This window comes from Saccopteryx bilineata, chromosome 4 (genome assembly GCF_036850765.1).
Source record: "Saccopteryx bilineata isolate mSacBil1 chromosome 4, mSacBil1_pri_phased_curated, whole genome shotgun sequence".
NCBI lineage: Eukaryota > Metazoa > Chordata > Mammalia > Chiroptera > Emballonuridae > Saccopteryx > Saccopteryx bilineata.
In genome coordinates, this window is record NC_089493.1 from 3936451 (window position 1) to 3952304 (window position 15854).

The window sequence follows — 15854 nt, forward strand, 5'->3', positions numbered from 1 at the left end:
AATAAATAAAGTTTTATTTACTGATTTCAGCGAGAGAGGAAGGGGGAGAGAGAGAGAGAGAGACAGGAACATTAAGCTGTTTCTGTATGTGCCCTGACTGGGGAGCGAGGGATTGAACCGGCAACCTCTACACTTTGGGGCAATGCTCTAACCAACTGAGCTGTCCAGCCAGGGGTTATTTTATTTTATTTTTAAATTGATTTTAGAGAGAAAGGGAGAGAGAGAAACGTCAGTTTGTTGTTCCACGTATTTATGAATATTCATTGGTTGATTCCTATATGTTCCCTGACCTGGGATCGAACCTACAACTTTGGTGTATTAAGATGGGCCAATGCTTTAACCCAGTGGTCCCCAACCTTTTCTGGGCCACAGACCTGTTTAATGACAGAAAAACAGGCCCTGGCCGGTTGGCTCAGCGGTAGAGCGTCGGCCTAGCGTGCGGAGGACCCGGGTTCGATTCCCGGCCAGGGCACACAGGAGAAGCGCCCATTTGCTTCTCTACCCCTCCGCCGCGCTTTCCTCTCTGTCTCTCTCTTCCCCTCCCGCAGCCAAGGCTCCATTGGAGCAAAGATGGCCCGGGCGCTGGGGATGGCTCTGTGGCCTCTGCCTCAGGCGCTAGAGTGGCTCTGGTCGCAATATGGCGACGCCCAGGATGGGCAGAGCATCGCCCCCTGGTGGGCAGAGCGTTGCCCCTGGTGGGCGTGCCGGGTGGATCCCGGTCGGGCGCATGCGGGCGTCTGTCTGACTGTCTCTCCCTGTTTCCAGCTTCAGAAAAATGGAAAAAAAAAAAAATTAAAAAAAAAAAAAATGACAGAAAAATAATTTCATGGACCGGCCTTTAGGGTGGGACGGATAAATGTATCACATAACCAACCGAGACAAGCATTAAGAGTGAGTCTTAGACGGATATAACAGAGGTAATCTGGTAATTTTTAAAAAATAAAACATCGTTGCCCTGGCTGGTTGGCTCAGTGGTAGAGCGTCGGCCTGGTGTGTGGGAGTCCTCAGTTCGATTCCTGGCCAGGGCACACAGGAGAAGCGCCCATTCTGTCCTCTCTGTTTCTCTCTTCCCCTCCCACAGCCAAGGCTCCAGTGGAGCAAAGTTGGCCCAGGCGCTGAGGATGGCTCCGTGGCCTCTGCCTCAGACACTAGAATGGCTCTGGTCTCAACAGAGTGGCACCCTAGATGGGCAGAGCATCGCCCCCTGGTGGGCATGCCGGGTGGATCCCAGTCAGGCGCATGCAGGAGTCTGTCTGACTGCCTCCCCATTGCCAACTTCAGAAAAATACAAAAAAAAAAAAAAAAATCAGCGCTCAGGTTGGCGACCTTGGGGTCTCAAACCTGGGTCCTCCGCATCCCATTCCGATGCTCTATCCACTGTGCCACCACCCAGTCAGGCTGTAGTCTTGCTCTTGGCTTTCCTCGGCTCCCTTCTGCAGGGTCACAGGATGTCAGGGCAGGGAAGGGCCTTGGAGACACTCATCCTTCACCTCCATTTCATAGAGACAGGCAGGAGCTCAGAGAAGAGCGGGCTTGTCCAGGGGGACACAGCTCCTCTGTGGTGGTAGCAGAGACCTCTCAGCATTCTCTAGGTTCCTGTCCCCTGCTGCCTACCCCCTACCCCGCCCCAGGGGTTCAAGGGACTAGAACGCCCTGTGTAATTAAGATACTTCCCAGCCTCCCTTACACTTAGGTGTGGCCACGTGACTAAGTTTTGACCTGGATGTAAACAGAGTGTTTGATATCAGCGATGGTCCTTAAAGAGCAAGACACACCCTACACCCCCTTCCTGTTCCTGCTGCCAGTAATGCAGATGCAATGGCAGGAGCTTCAGCATCCATCTTGAACCACAAGGTGCTCTTGGAAATAAATCCATGCATGGCATGGCAGGCCACAGGACAGAAAGAAGGCTCCCTGACACCATGACACTTCCTGCCATACTTCCTGCCCGGGGCCACCTCCAAACATCCTGAGTACGAGAGAAAACTAAACTTCCATCTTGTCCAAGCCGTTATCATGTGGGGTTTTCTGAGGCGTCTGTCTGACTCAGTCCAGTGCGTCTCTCACTCTGCCCAGGGTGTCTTCCGTAAGGAGGCGAAAGAGGACAGGGCGGTCCTGGTGCAGAGCAGGCCCGGGGGTCAAAGCTCAACAACTGCGAATCCTCTCTTCACGGGGAGGAGTTCCTGTGAAAGGAATGGGTGGGACCCCATCTGCTCTGCCTCCTTTCGTGGGTCCCAAAGCCCCTGGGCGCACAGAACGTCTGCCAGGGCAGAGTCTCTGTCACCCCAGGCATCCCAGGCTCCAGAGACGCAGGACCCAGCTGCATCCCTCCTCAAGCCCTCCTCACTCTGTGGGGACAGGTGAGAGAAGCCGCAGGTGCCCCTACTCGCCAAGAGGCTGCCTGGCAAGGGCTGGGCAGCTGGAATCAGGACCAAACCCAGAGGAGCCCGGGGTTGGAGCCACAGGCCCCGCCAGGCCCCTCCCCGCCTCTTCACCTTTCCTTCCATGCTGCCTGGGCCGGGCCTCTCTGGGCTTTGGGGCTGCTTCTGTCAAGTGGCCGCGGGCACCTGGCGCTGGGCCCGCCTCCCTCCCTCCCACGCTCCTCTGTGACTCAGAGTTAACAGACAGACGGCAGGGATTCCCGGGCGAGGGGCTGGCACTCACCCTGGCAACCTGGTGGGGTGAGGGGTGAGGGGCTGGGAAGCAGCCAAAAGAACACACACTCTTGCGGACCCGTTCCAGGGGACCCGACCCACCCTTCATTCTGCGGGACATCTGCAGGCATGTCACAAATTATGGCAGTGCTTTGTCCCCAAAGCGGCAGATGGAACACAACCTTCTTTTTTTTTTCTTTCAATTTTTATTTATTTATTTATTTTAGAGAGGAGAGGGAGAGACAGAGAGAGAGAGAGATAGAGAGAAGGGGGGAGGAGCTGGAAGCATCAACTCCCATATGTGCCTTGACCAGGCAAGCCCAGGGTTTTGAACTGGCGACCTCAGCATTTCCAGGTCGGCACTTTATCCACTGCGCCACCACAGGTCAGGCCGAACACAACCTTCTTGAACTTTTCCACCACCATTTCCTTAATTGTGGAAGCCAGTGAGCTGGGATGAGGGGAACCGCTGCTAGCACAAAGTCCCCTGGCGCGTAGAAACCCTGCCTGACCTGTGGTGGGGCAGTGAATAGAGCGTCGCCCCGGAATGCCGAGGTCGCCGGTTCGAAACCCTGGGCTTGCCTGGTCAAGGCACATAAGGGAATTGATGCTTCCTGCTCCCCCTACCCCCCAATGAATAAAATCTTTAAAATAAATTAACATTGGCCTGACCAGGCAGTGGCAGAGTGGATAGAGCGTCGGACTGGGATGTGGAGGACCCAGGTTCAAGACCCCATGGTCACCAGCTTGAGCCCAAGGTCGCTGGCTTGAGCAAGGGGTCACCCACTCTGCTATAGCCCCCAGTCAAGGCGCATATAAGAAATCAATCAATGAACAACTAAGGAACCACAATGAAGAACTGATGTTTCTCATCTCCCTTCCTGTCTGTCTGTCTGTCCCTATCTGTCTCTTTCTCTGACTCTCTCTCTGTCTCTGCCACACACACACACACACACACACACACACACACACACACACACAAAAATTAAGTAATTAACATGGGAATGCTTGAGCCCACCAGTTAGGTTTGTAGGTGTCAGAGTTAGCCTCTGGCAGCTGACCCATGTCTATCCCAGTGGCCCCCCTCCAGCCCTGCGCCCTCCCACCCACTGGCCCCACACCCTGCAGCCAAGGAGCCAGAAGCCAAGTTAGTGGCACCCCTCCTCCACTCACAGCTTCTAGAAGAGGAGCCTCAGAGAGGCCACTGGGAGGGTTTCCTCTCTTGCTGGAAGGCTTGTCTGGGGCTGGGGGCGGGGCACGTGGAGCCCCTGTTGCCCTGACGTCAGGCGCCTAAGGCCCTCCGCTGAGGACTGCTGGGCCCCCTTCCCAAGATTGCCCGGCCGCTTGGGTCCTGAGTTCTTCCCACTGGCAACTGTGGTATCCCCTTCCAGGTGAGTGGAGTGCCCAGATGTCACTCATAAGGCTCAAGGCCTGGCTGGGTGAGGTCATTCTGGCTTGGTGCCTCGGCCCTGGCTGGGTCTGGTTGCATGGCACAGAGAGGCCCTCCAGGTTGGCTCGGTGCCTGGATACTGGGGCAAAATGAACCCTTGGGAAGATGGAGGAAGTTCATTTTTTAAAATGGTGGTAAAGCCTGACCTGTGGTGGCGCAGTGAATAAAGCGTTGACCTGGAACACTGAGGTCGCCGGTTTAAAACCCTGGGCTTGCCTGGTCAAGGCACATAAGGGAGTTGATACTTCTCGCTCCTGCCCCCACTTCTCTTTCTCCTCCCTCTGTAAAATCAATAAATAAAATCTTTTTAAAAATGGTGGTAAGCCATGTGGTGGCACAGTGGATAGAACATTGGACTGGGATGCCGAGGATCCAGGTTCAAGAACCTGAGGTCGCCAGCTTGAGCACGGGCTCATCTGGTTTGAGCAAGGTTCACCAGCTTGAACCCAAGGTCGCTGGCTCGAGCAAGGGGTCACTTGGTCTGCTGTAGCCCCCCAGTCAAGGCACATATGATGAAAGCAATCAATGAACAACTAAGGAACCACAACAAAAAAATTGACGTTTCTCATCTCTCTCCCTTCCTGTCTGTTTGTTCCTCTCTTTGACTCTCCCTGTCTCTTCCAAAAAAAAAAAGTAAAAAATTAGCCTGACCAGGTGGTGGCGCAGTGGATAGAGTGTTGGACTGGGATGTGGAAGGACCCAGGTTCAAGACCCCGAGGTCGCCAGCTTGAGTGTGGGCTCATCTAGCTTGAGCAAAAGGCTCACCAGCTTGGACCCAAGGTCACTGGGTCGAACAAGGGGTGACTCGGTCTGCTGAAGGCCCACGGTCAAGGCACATATAAAAGAGCAATCAATGAGCAACTAAGCTGTCGCAACAAAAAACTGATGATTGGCCCTGGCCGGTTGGCTCAGTGGTAGAGCGTCGGCCTGGCGTGCAGAAGTCTCGGGTTCGATTCCCGGCCAGGGCACACAGGAGAAGTGCCCATCTGCTTCTCCACCCCTCCCCCTCTCCTTCCTCTCTGTCTCTCTCTTCCCCTCCCGCAGCCGAGGCTCCATTGGAGCGAAGATGGCCCAGGCGCTGGGGATGGCTCCTTGGCCTCTGCCCCAGGTGCTAGAGTGGCTCTGGTCGCAACAGAGCGACGCCCTGGAGGGGCAGAGCATTGCCCCCTGGTGGGCAGAGCGTCGCCCCCTGGTGGGCGTGCCGGGTGGATCCCGGTCGGGTGCATGCGGGAGTCTGACTGTCTCTCCCCGTTTCTAGCTTCAGAAAAATACAAACAACAACAACAAAAAAACAAAACAAAAAACTGATGATTGATGCTTCTCATCTCTCTCCATTCCTGTCTGTCTGTCCCTATCTATTCCTCTCTCTGACTATCTCTCTGTTTCTGTAAAAAAAAAAAAAAAAAAGGTGGTAAAATAGACATAACATAAAATCTACCATCTTAACCATCTTTTTTTTTTTTTTTTCACAGAGACAGAGAGAGTCAGAGGGATAGACAGACAGGAATGGAGACAGATGAGAAGCATCAATCATTAGTTTTTCGTTGTGACTTCTTAGATGTTCATTGATTGCCCTCTCATATGTGCCTTGACCGCGGGCCTTCAGCAGACTAAGTAACCCTTTTTCTGGAGCCAGGGGCCCTGGGTTAAGCTGGTGAGCTTTTGCTCAAGCCAGATGAGCCCGTGCTCAAGCTGGCGACCTCGGGGTCTCGAACCTGGGTCCTTTCACATCCCAGTCCAATGCTCTATCCACTGCGCCACCACCTGGTCAGGCTTAACCATCTTTAAGTGCAGAGTTTAGTGGTATTAAATACGTTCACATTTTTTTTTTATTATTTATTTTTTATTTTATTTATTCATTTTTTTTAGAGAGGAGAGAGAGAGAGAGAGAGAGAGAGAGAGACAGAGAGAAAGAAGGGGGAGGAGCTGGAAGCATCAACTCCCATATGTGCCTTGACCCGGCAAGCCCAGGGTTTTGAACCGGCGACCTCAGCATTTCCAGGTCGACGCTTTATCCACTGCGCCACCACAGGTCAGACAATACGTTCACATTTTTGTGCAACCATCACCACCATCCATCTCCAACGCTCTTTTCATCTTGTAAAACTGAAACTCTGTCCCCCTAAACAACTCCCTATCCCTCTCCTTCCTGCCTGATAGCCACCATTCCATTGTCTGTCTCTGAGTTTGACTACTGCATGTGCCTGTTCAGTGGAATCATACAGAATTTGTATTGTTGCAACTGGCTTTTTCACTTAGCACAATGTCCTCAAGGCCCACCCATGTTGTAACCATGTGCCAAAAATCTCTTCCTTTTTCAAGGCCGAGTAATATTCCACTATCTGAAGAACCCATCTGTGGATGGACATGGGTTTCCCCCCACCTTCTGGCTGTTGTGGATAATGCCGCTATGGACGTGGGTGTGTCGATGAGGAACATTATTTTGATGGCAGCGAGTCACTTGACCACATTCAGTTAGAGCAAACGAGTAACACACCACAGCTCACAGAGACAGATGGCTGAACTGACATGGAGCACTGAACCACAACATCGAGGCTGAAGGTGGAGGTGTGTGCCAATGGGGTGAAAGGCACCACTTGCCGCTGGGAAGGCTGGGTCTGAGAAAGTCCAAGCTGGTTCCAGGGGACACGGCCCAGGCCTCTTGCCCACCTTCCCTCTCCAGGGCTCTCAGCCTCAGCTGACGGCGACCCAGGGCCCGGCCTCGTCTGGTTTGGGTCCAGGTCCCGGGGAGGCATCTGGTTGTCCCTGCTCTCACTGGCCACTCCTGATAAAGTCACCGGTCGGTTCTGGACGGGCTCTTCTCCTTCTTCTTTTTTTTTTTTCAGAGAGAGAGAGGGATAGACAGGGACAGACAGACAGGAATGGAGAGAGATGAGAAGCATCAATCATTAGTTTTTCATTGCGTGTTGCAACACCTTAGTTGTTCACTGATTGCTTTCTCATATGTGCCTTGACCGCGGGCCTTCAGCAGACCGAGTAACCCCTTGCTGGAGCCAGCGACTTTGGGTTCAAGCTGGTGGGCTTTTTGCTCAAGCCAGATGAGCCCGCGCTCAATCTGGCGACCTTGGGGTCTCGATCCTGGGTCCTTCCGCATCCCAGTCCAATGCTCTATCCACTGTGCCACCGTCTGGTCAGGCTCCTCCTTTTCCTTAAATATTTTATTGTATTTACTTTTTATTGTAGACTTCTGAGAGAGAGAGACACACATCGATATGTTGTTTCACTTATTTATTATGCATTCACCAGTTGATTCTTGGCTGTGCCTGGTACAGGGAGGGAACCTGCAACCTCAGCGAATCCAGTCAACACTCTAACTGAGCTACCGGCCAGGGCTGCGTGGGCTGTCCTTGGCCAGCCGTCCACGCCTGGTCCCATCAGTGGTGGGGAAAACTCACGCAGGGCCTCAGGAAGGGGGGCACTGCTCTCCTGTGGCCTGTCCGGGGTGGGGCCTGGGCATCCGCAGGTTTAACAGTGGTCTGATTGGGCTGCTGGGAGGGGCCCGAGGACCCCAGGCAGGCCTGAGGGTGAAGGTCATGGTCTGAGCTGACTGTCCTCTGAACCCCAAGCTTGACAATAACAGGGGTGAGAGGTGTGTTGGGGAAACAGTCCTTCAACCCAAACACCCTCGCCCACTGAGACACACAGCACCTCTTCTCCTAACGAGGCGCCTGGGTCTTGGTGCTTGGGGAGTTGGTTGTTGTGGGGGAGTGGGTTGGGGGGGACCCGGGAGTTCCCAGGAGGCTGCTCCTCTCTTCCGAGCAGCCTGTGCCCTCCTGCCCCCACCCCCTCATCGCGCAGGGACCCCGAAGAGGAGGACTTCAGCTCCTGGGCTTTTTCTGACCTTGTCCCCTGCTTGGAGTTAGGGACCCTCTGCACCAGCTCTGGAGTGCATCTCTGAGCACAGGGCTCTGTGGGTACCTCCGCCCTTAGGTTCCAGGCTCCTCAGTGCAGCCCTGTCCCCGTCGGGCATGGGAGGGGCTGGGTGAGCAGGGGTGTGGTGTGTGTGCTGCTCCAATCACCAGGCACCCGCTCCACTTCTCCCAGGGGACTGGAGGGGTGGGGCCGGCTCCCTGCCCCAACGGAGGCCCCTAATTGCCCTGTGCTAATTGCCTACTTCTCCCGGGCAGCTGGGCCGGGCCTCCACTGGGCCAGGAGCTTGTTACTGGAAGGACTGATTTCCCCAGTTTGGGAGAATTCAGACTTGGGGACTGAACTTGTGTGGTTTGAGCATTTATCATTCAAAACCCACCTCCGTCCCTCACAGAAGTTTCCTGTAAACAAGTCACAAGGCACCCCACATCTCCAGGCCCCAACCCAACTGGGGCTCCTGGCCTGAGGGATACCCCAACATGACAGAGGCCCCAAGGGTTTGGGGCTGATTGATGGAAGGCTCAGGGCTGCCCCAGCGCTGGCCGGCTTTTCTCCTGTCCCTTTTTAAAGGGCTTTGTTGATGTATAATTTATTATACTGTGAACTTCCCAATTGGAAGGACACAACTCCATGCCTTTTAGTATCTTTGGAGTGTTGTCTGGTCCTTCCCGCCCTCACACTACTCATCTGTTCTTCGTGGATTTGTTTTTTTCTGTACACTTCCTGTACACGGAATCAGGCAGTATGTCGGCTTTTCTGTTTGGTTTCTTTCTCTTTTAAAACATTTTGTTGTGATAAGAATACATCATGAACTCTACTCTCTTAGCATAATTTCTTTTTTTTTTTAAAGTTTCCTTTTTACTCCTTTTCCTTTTTTTTTTTTTACAGTGGCAGAGATAGACAGGGACAGACAGACAGGAATGGAGAGAGATGAGAAGCATCAATCATTAGTTTTTTTGTTGCATGTTGCGACACCTTAGTTGTTCACTGATTGCTTTCTCATATGTGCCTTGACCGTGGGCCTTCAGCAGACTGAGCAACCCCTTGCTGGAGCCAGCGACCTTGGGTCCAAGCCGGTGAGCTTCTTGCTCAAGCCAGATGAGCCCGCGCTCAAGCTGGCGACCTCGGGGTCTCGAACCTGGGTCCTTCCTCATCCCAGTCCGATGCTCTATCCACTGCACCACCACCTGGTCAGGCTCTCTTAGCATAATTTCAAGTGTACAATACATTCCTGAGACGACAGGCATGTCTGGCTTCTCTGACTAACCATCATGCTATTTTTAAAATTTTTTTTATTTTTATTTTTATTCATTTTTTTATTTTTTATTTTTATTTTTATTCATTTTTTTTTTAGAGAGAGGGAGAGAGAGAGAGAAAGAGAGAGAAAGAGAGAGAGAGAGAAGGGAGGAGGAGCTGGAAGCATCAACTCCCATATGTGCCTTGACTAGGCAAGCCCAGGGTTTCGAACCGGCGACCTCAGCATTCTAGGTCGACGCTTTATCCACTGAGCCACCACAGGTCAGGCCCATCATGCTTTTGAGGTTTACCCAACTGTTGGCATGTATCCATAGTTCACCCCCTGGTTTTTTTGTGTGTGTGTGACAGAGACAGAGAGAAGGAGACAGATACAGAGGGAGGGACAGATAGGTACAGGCAGGAAGCGAGAGAGACGAGAAGCATCAATTCTTCATTGTGACACCTTAGTTGTTCATTGACTGCTTTGTCATATGTGCCTTGATGGGGGGGGGGTGGCTACAGCTGAACCAGCGACCTTGGGCTTCAAGCCAGCGGTCTTTGGCCTCAAGCTGGTGAGCCCGCGCTCAAGCCGGCGACCTCAGAGTTTCGAACCTGGGTCCTCTGCGTCCCAGCCCTACACTCTATCCACTGCGCCACTCAATAGATTTAATAAAAAGTAAATACAGTGAAAAAGGAAAAAGCCTTATCTGTGGTGGCGCAGTGGATGCGGCCTAACCAGTTTGTGATCCCGGGCTTGCCTGGTCAAGGAACATAAGAGAAGTGACTATGAATTGATGCTTCCTGCTCCTCCCCACTTCTTTCTCTTCTTTCTCTAAAATCAATAAATAAAAATCTAAAAAATATAATGTAAAATATTTTTAAGAAAGAAAGAAGGAAGGCAGAAAGGAAGGGAGGGAGGGAAGAAGAAAGAAACTACAGCCATGGCTGGGCAGCTCAGTTGGTTAGATTGTCGTCTGATATACCAAGGTTGTGGGTTCAATCCCAGGTCAGGGCACATACAAGAATCAACCAGTGAATGCATAAATAAGTATAACAACAAGTTGATATTTCTCTTTAAAAATAATAATTTTGATTGATTTGAGAGAGGAGAGAGAAGGGGGGAAGGAGGGAGAAATAGGAATTCATAGCAGTTGCTTCTCATATGTGCCTTCAGCGAGCCAGCCCTGGGTCAGGAATTGGCGACCTCAGAATTCCAGGGTGATGTTTCATCCACTTTGCTACCACAGGTCAAGGAAATAAATAAAAATAAACAAATAGCCTGACCAGGAGGTAGCACAGTGGATAGAGTGTCGGCCTGAGGTGCTGAAGACCCAGGTTCGAAACCCCGAGGTTGCTGGCTTGAGTGTGGGGTCATAGATGTGATCCCATGGTCTCTGGCTTGAGCCCAAGGTTGCTGGCTTGAACAAGGGGTCATTGGCTCAGCTGGAGCCCCATGGTCAAGGCACGTATGAGAAGCAATCAATGAACAACTAAGGTGCCGCAACTATGAGTTGATGTTTCTCATCTCTGTCCGTCTGTCCCTGTCTATCCCTCTCTCTCTCTCTCTCAATAAAAATAAATAAATAAATAAATACAGCAGTTGCCCCAACCTCACATCCTGTCACACTGTCATGTCACCCTGTTGTCATGGTCCACAGAGCACTCCTCTCCAATAGGACACTTCCGCAGTTGATATCTTTGTCAGTGGTTGGTTACCCTGCAGTCTCCGTGGCCCCCACAATGTGAATCAGGAGGAGAACAGCGTTCCCAGCCCCTCTGTGGCCAAGTCCTTCCTCCTTCAGAAAACTTCCTTGGTTAGTATGGCCCCTGAGGTCTCCTGTCCCGTCTCCGTTCCTTTCCCACTGTGGTAAGCTGGAACTTCAGTGGTCCCCAAGGAACTGCGCTGCTTGGTGGTCATGAGCTTGTGAGGTCTCATCCCAGATTGAGTCTGGGCCTGGCCATATCACTTGTTCTGGCCAATGAAAGTTTAGCAAGTGTGATCGGAGTTGATGGAGGCTGATGATACCCTCGTGAATATCGGGCCTTGTTCTCCACGGAACCTGGCTGCCATGCTGGGAGGAAGCTCCTCAGCCACGTGGAGCAGCAGCCACCTGGGATGACAGCCCACGCTGTGGAGGTCTCATTTGTCTCTCAGGGTTCATTGGTATAAAACTGCTACCCCACCCCCCCTCCCCCTTCCTGTCCATCACTTTGAAGGTGGGCAGTGTGCCCAGTTCTCCTCCTCCTCAGGGCCACCAAGCCCGTCCCAGGCCCGTCTGTCTCACTAGTCCAATGCTCCCTCCAGTGGGCATGAGGGGAGCTTAGGACTTGAGTGATGCCTGGCGGGGTCCTCCAGGCACCGCCGGGGCCTCAGCTCCCGGTTGGACAAGGGGTGGCAGAGTAAGGGAAGGCTCCCCAGGTAGCCTTGGCCCCCCCTGCACCCCCACCATGAAGACAGCACTGAATCCTCAGTAGGATCCACAAGGCATGGCCCGGGGATGGAGGTATCCCCGTGAGGGAGCAGAGGACAGGCTTGGGATACAGTGACACTAGGGGGCGGTGCAGCAGCCGGTCATGACGCAAGGCTGGGTTCCTGTCTGGCCGGTTCCCAGACCAGCGTTTGTGGCCAGCTCCTCAGAAGCCTTTGGTCTCAGTGTCTGTATCTGTAAAATGGGCCAGTATGTCACACCCTGGGCCTGGCCAGCACCCAGAAGCGTCATAAATGTGCACCTGGGGAGCGGGAGGGAAGAGGCAGGTGTCAGGGAAACCCCTAGGGAGGTGCACTTAGGCGGTTTGCAAAAGCAGGCTGGTCTGGGTGGATGGCATTCCAGGAGGAGAGAACAGCCAGTGCGGCAGGTCTGTCTCCTGGGGGGAGGTAGGGCCGTGCAGAGAACTGGGGTGGGGTGGAGGGAGGCAGAGAAGTGTCAGCGGGGTTGGAGACCTTGCGGCTGTCTCCTGATGGGGGCAGGAGGACAGTGATCGTCCCCCACCCGAACCCCGGGAAACAAGCTCCTCTCGGCCTCTTCCGCTGCAGAAGAGCTGCCCTCCCCACTCTGCGCCCTGCTCGGATCCAAGGACTTCCGGGAAGGGTCACCCAGGGAAGGGGAGGCCTGGGAAAGGGCAACCCTCAGGCTTCTCGCGCCTTCCTGTGGCCCGGGACTTCTGATTGGCCGATAGGGCCTTGGTCCCGCCCACGAGGAAAGGTAGTCAGCGGAGGGGCAGGGGGGAGGAGAGGGAGGAGGGGGAGGGGAGTGGGGCGGCGGGCGGACAGCCCCGGCGGCGGCCGGGGAGCCGCAGGTCTGGGTGGGCCAGACTGTGGCTATTTCACTAGGAAGAGAGGTGAGGGGCGCCCAGAGTGGGAAGGGGCCTGCGGAGGCGACCTGCGGGGTGGCGAGCGGGGTGGGGTGTTCCCGAGTGGAGACCCGAACCCGCGGCCCCCCGGCGCCGGGGTAAGGGTGCTCAGACGTCCTCTGACCCGGGCCAACCCAGGGCATCACGCTCGCCCGGCCGCGTGATGGACGGCGGGCTGCGAGGACGCGCGCGGCCACCAGGGGGCGGTGTTGGCCCGCGCTGGGCTGCGGGACCCAGTTGGGACCGGGCTGGACCTCTGCGCCAATAGGGAAACTGAGGCCGGACTCACACTGGCTCTGGCCAGGGCCTCTCTCCCTCCTCCCCGGGTCTCCGGGTGAGGTCCGGTAAAGGAAATCCGTCCCCTCCAAGCCCTGGCCCCGACGGGCCCTATAAACCCAGTCGACGTCTCCACCCGTTCCCACATCTGCTCTGGCCCCTTGCCGAGAATTCCGCCCCCCTGAACCTGTTTCCTCTGGTTTCAGCCGAGAGAAAGTGGTTGGGAGGACGCAGGGATCCAGGCCCCGATGGCTCGGGAGTCTCGGGAAGGCGGAGTGTACCTGCGGGACTGCCAACTTCCTACCAGCAAGGCCCCCGGGCAGCCAGAGCTGGCTTCCATCGAAGCTGGCAGGTCTGAGTCCGGCAGGCTCCTGAGCTGGGGGGTCAGGACCTGGGCTGGGCCACCGTGGAGTTCTCCCAGCCCCCAGCTTGTGTCCAGCACGCCCAGTGGCCGGATTGGATACAGTCGGATGAACTATGCAGTCGGATGAACCATGCGCTTCCTGCTTACCTGCCCTCCCAGCGCCGCTGGCTTCAGGACCTGCCCAGATTCCCCAGGCTGACCAGGGGCCTACCCCTGCCCGCTCTCCCTACACCCCCCACCCCCACCCCCGCAAGCCCTGACCCCACCCCCCCAGCCTGATTCAGTCCTCCACTTGGTCATCAGCTTTTACTGGGCACTTATTCCGGCTGCCTGGACTTGCGAGATGTGTAGGGGGTGGAGCAGTGAGGACGGGAAGGTCAGAACATCTGGACGCAGACCTTTCGGGACTTGACTGAGGATTTGGCGGTGCGGGTGACTCCTCACCTCGGGAGGCCTCTCCTGTCCACCCACTCACCTCGGGCCCTCAGAAGAGGCTCCAGGGCCCTGTGTGTTGTACAGATTGACAAGAGCTGACCCACCACCTGACTCCCCTGCCCGGGGGTGCAGGAACCCGCCATCCCAACCTGCAACTGAGCCCCCATCTTATGAGTGGCCAGAGACTTAGGGGAAGAGACACAGTTTTCGTTGGCCTACACAAAGGGGTCTGAAACCTCTCAGGAGTTAGAGACTCATGAAACCAAAGCCTCCCCTTAGGATGGGGTGATGCTTAGAGGTTCCGCCTCTGTGGGCAAAACCATCTGTTCTCTGAGCCTCAGTTTCCCTACCTGTAAAGTGAGCTGACAACCAATCTACCGCACTACGTCATTATGAGTCAGTGAAGTAACAGCCGTGAGACAGCATTTGCCAACGAGACCTGCCTCTTTAAAAACGTACCTTAATTAAACAAATAATATTTGAATATGTGTCCCTTGTGAAAGATTCAAACCATGAGAGGGTGAAGAATAAAAACTAAAAGGGTCCTGTCCTCCTCTTGCTGACTCTCTCCAGGCGGTACTGCCATCAACAGGTAAGGGCATGGCTTCCCGTATTTTTTAAACAAGAGGTATGTTTTTTTCATGTTGCAATATTTACAAAGTAACCCTAGCAGCTCAGGCATTGAGGCTAGCTAGCTTGGTACTCTCTGGGCAGGTGCCATTCGTACCTGCGATTGACAGATGAGGAAGCTCCGGCTCTCTGTCCTTGACCCTGGTTGCATAGTACCTGGTATGTGCATGTCACGCGGTTACCTTGTCAACCAGGACCTGTTGAGCGTGAAGAGGATACCATTATATTATAATTTGGCTGGAATGACAGGGACTGTCCTAGGTAGATACCCTCATGAGTCAGGACTTTTTCTTTCTTTCTTTTAAATATTTTATTGATTGATTTTAGAGAGAGAGGAGAGAGAGAAAGGCAGTGGGGAGGGAGCGAGTATGTGCCTTGACTGGGCAAGCCCAGGGTTTCAAACCAGTGACCTCAGCGTTCCAGGTCCAGGCTTCATCCACTGCGCCACCACAGGTCGGGCAGAATTTACCATCTTTTTTCTTTTTTCTTTTTGTATTTCTCTGAAGTTGGAAACGGGAAGGCAGTCAGACAGACTCTCGTATGCGCCCGACCAGGATCCACCCGGCATGCCCACCAGGGGGAGATGCTCTGCCCATCTGGGGCGTTGCTCTGTTGCAACCAGAGCCATTCTAGCACCTGAGGCAGAGGCCACAGAGCCATCCTCAGCGCCCGGGCCAACTTTGCTCCAATGGAGCCTCGGCTGTGGGAGGGGAAGAGAGAGACAGAGACAGAGAGGAAGGAGAGGGGGAGGGGTGGAGAAGCAGATGGGCGCTTCTCCTGTGTGCCCTGGCCTGGAATCGAACCCGGAACTTCTGCAGGCCAGGCCAATGCTCTACCACTGAGCCAACCTGCCAGGGCCAGAATTTACCATCCTTAATAAGCTGGTCCGAGTCCGCAGGCACAGCTGGGTCCGTGGATCCCACGAGGACCCAGAGGTGCCTTGGAGACTGTCTCTGGTGGGGCGGGAGGGGGTGTGCAGTGTAGGACTGGCGAGGGAGGTCCCTGGGCTCCAGGCTCACACACAGTCTTCCCTGCAAGCCCAGCAGAAGAACAGAGGCCAGCTGCCGGGCGACAAGAACCCCAGCAGGCAAGGACGCATCACGGTGATCTCTGGTGTTCTCCTTTGAATGGTCACCTAGGTGGTTTCCAGTTTTCATTAGTAAAAAACACAGCATAGCCTTACCACCTTCTTGGTAGTCACCTGCATTCTCTTCTAAGGTTTAACTAGGAAGTCACCATCAAATATAAAATCAAGGCTGAAATCTTTTTAGATTTTTTTTTTATTTATTCATTTTTATTAGAGAGAGAGAGGAGAGAGAGAGAGGGAGAGATAGAGAGAGAACAGGAAGCATCAACTCCCATATGTGCCTTGACCAGGCGAGCCCAGGGTTTTGAACCGGCGACCTCAGCATTCCAGGTCGATGCTCTATCCACTGCGCCACCACAGGTCAGGCAAGGCTGAAATCTTTTTATAAAACTTAAAAATTACCGGCCCTGGCTGGTTGGCTCAGTGGTAGAGCATTGGCCTGTTGTACAGAAGTCCTGGGTTCGATTCCCGGCCAGGGCA

The 15854-nt window shown here is 54.1% G+C and overlaps 1 long non-coding RNA gene and 1 other non-coding gene across 2 annotated transcripts; both read left to right on the top strand.

The window, feature by feature from the left end:
- Positions 1-12477: 12477 nt before the first annotated feature.
- On the top strand, positions 12478-14145 carry LOC136335366 (uncharacterized). Its single transcript, XR_010731301.1, has 2 exons — positions 12478-12570; positions 13065-14145. It is a non-coding gene; the product is annotated as an uncharacterized lncRNA (long non-coding RNA).
- Positions 14146-15778: 1633 nt separating this feature from the next.
- On the top strand, positions 15779-15854 carry TRNAN-GUU (transfer RNA asparagine (anticodon GUU)). The gene has a single exon. It is a non-coding gene; the product is annotated as a tRNA-Asn (tRNA).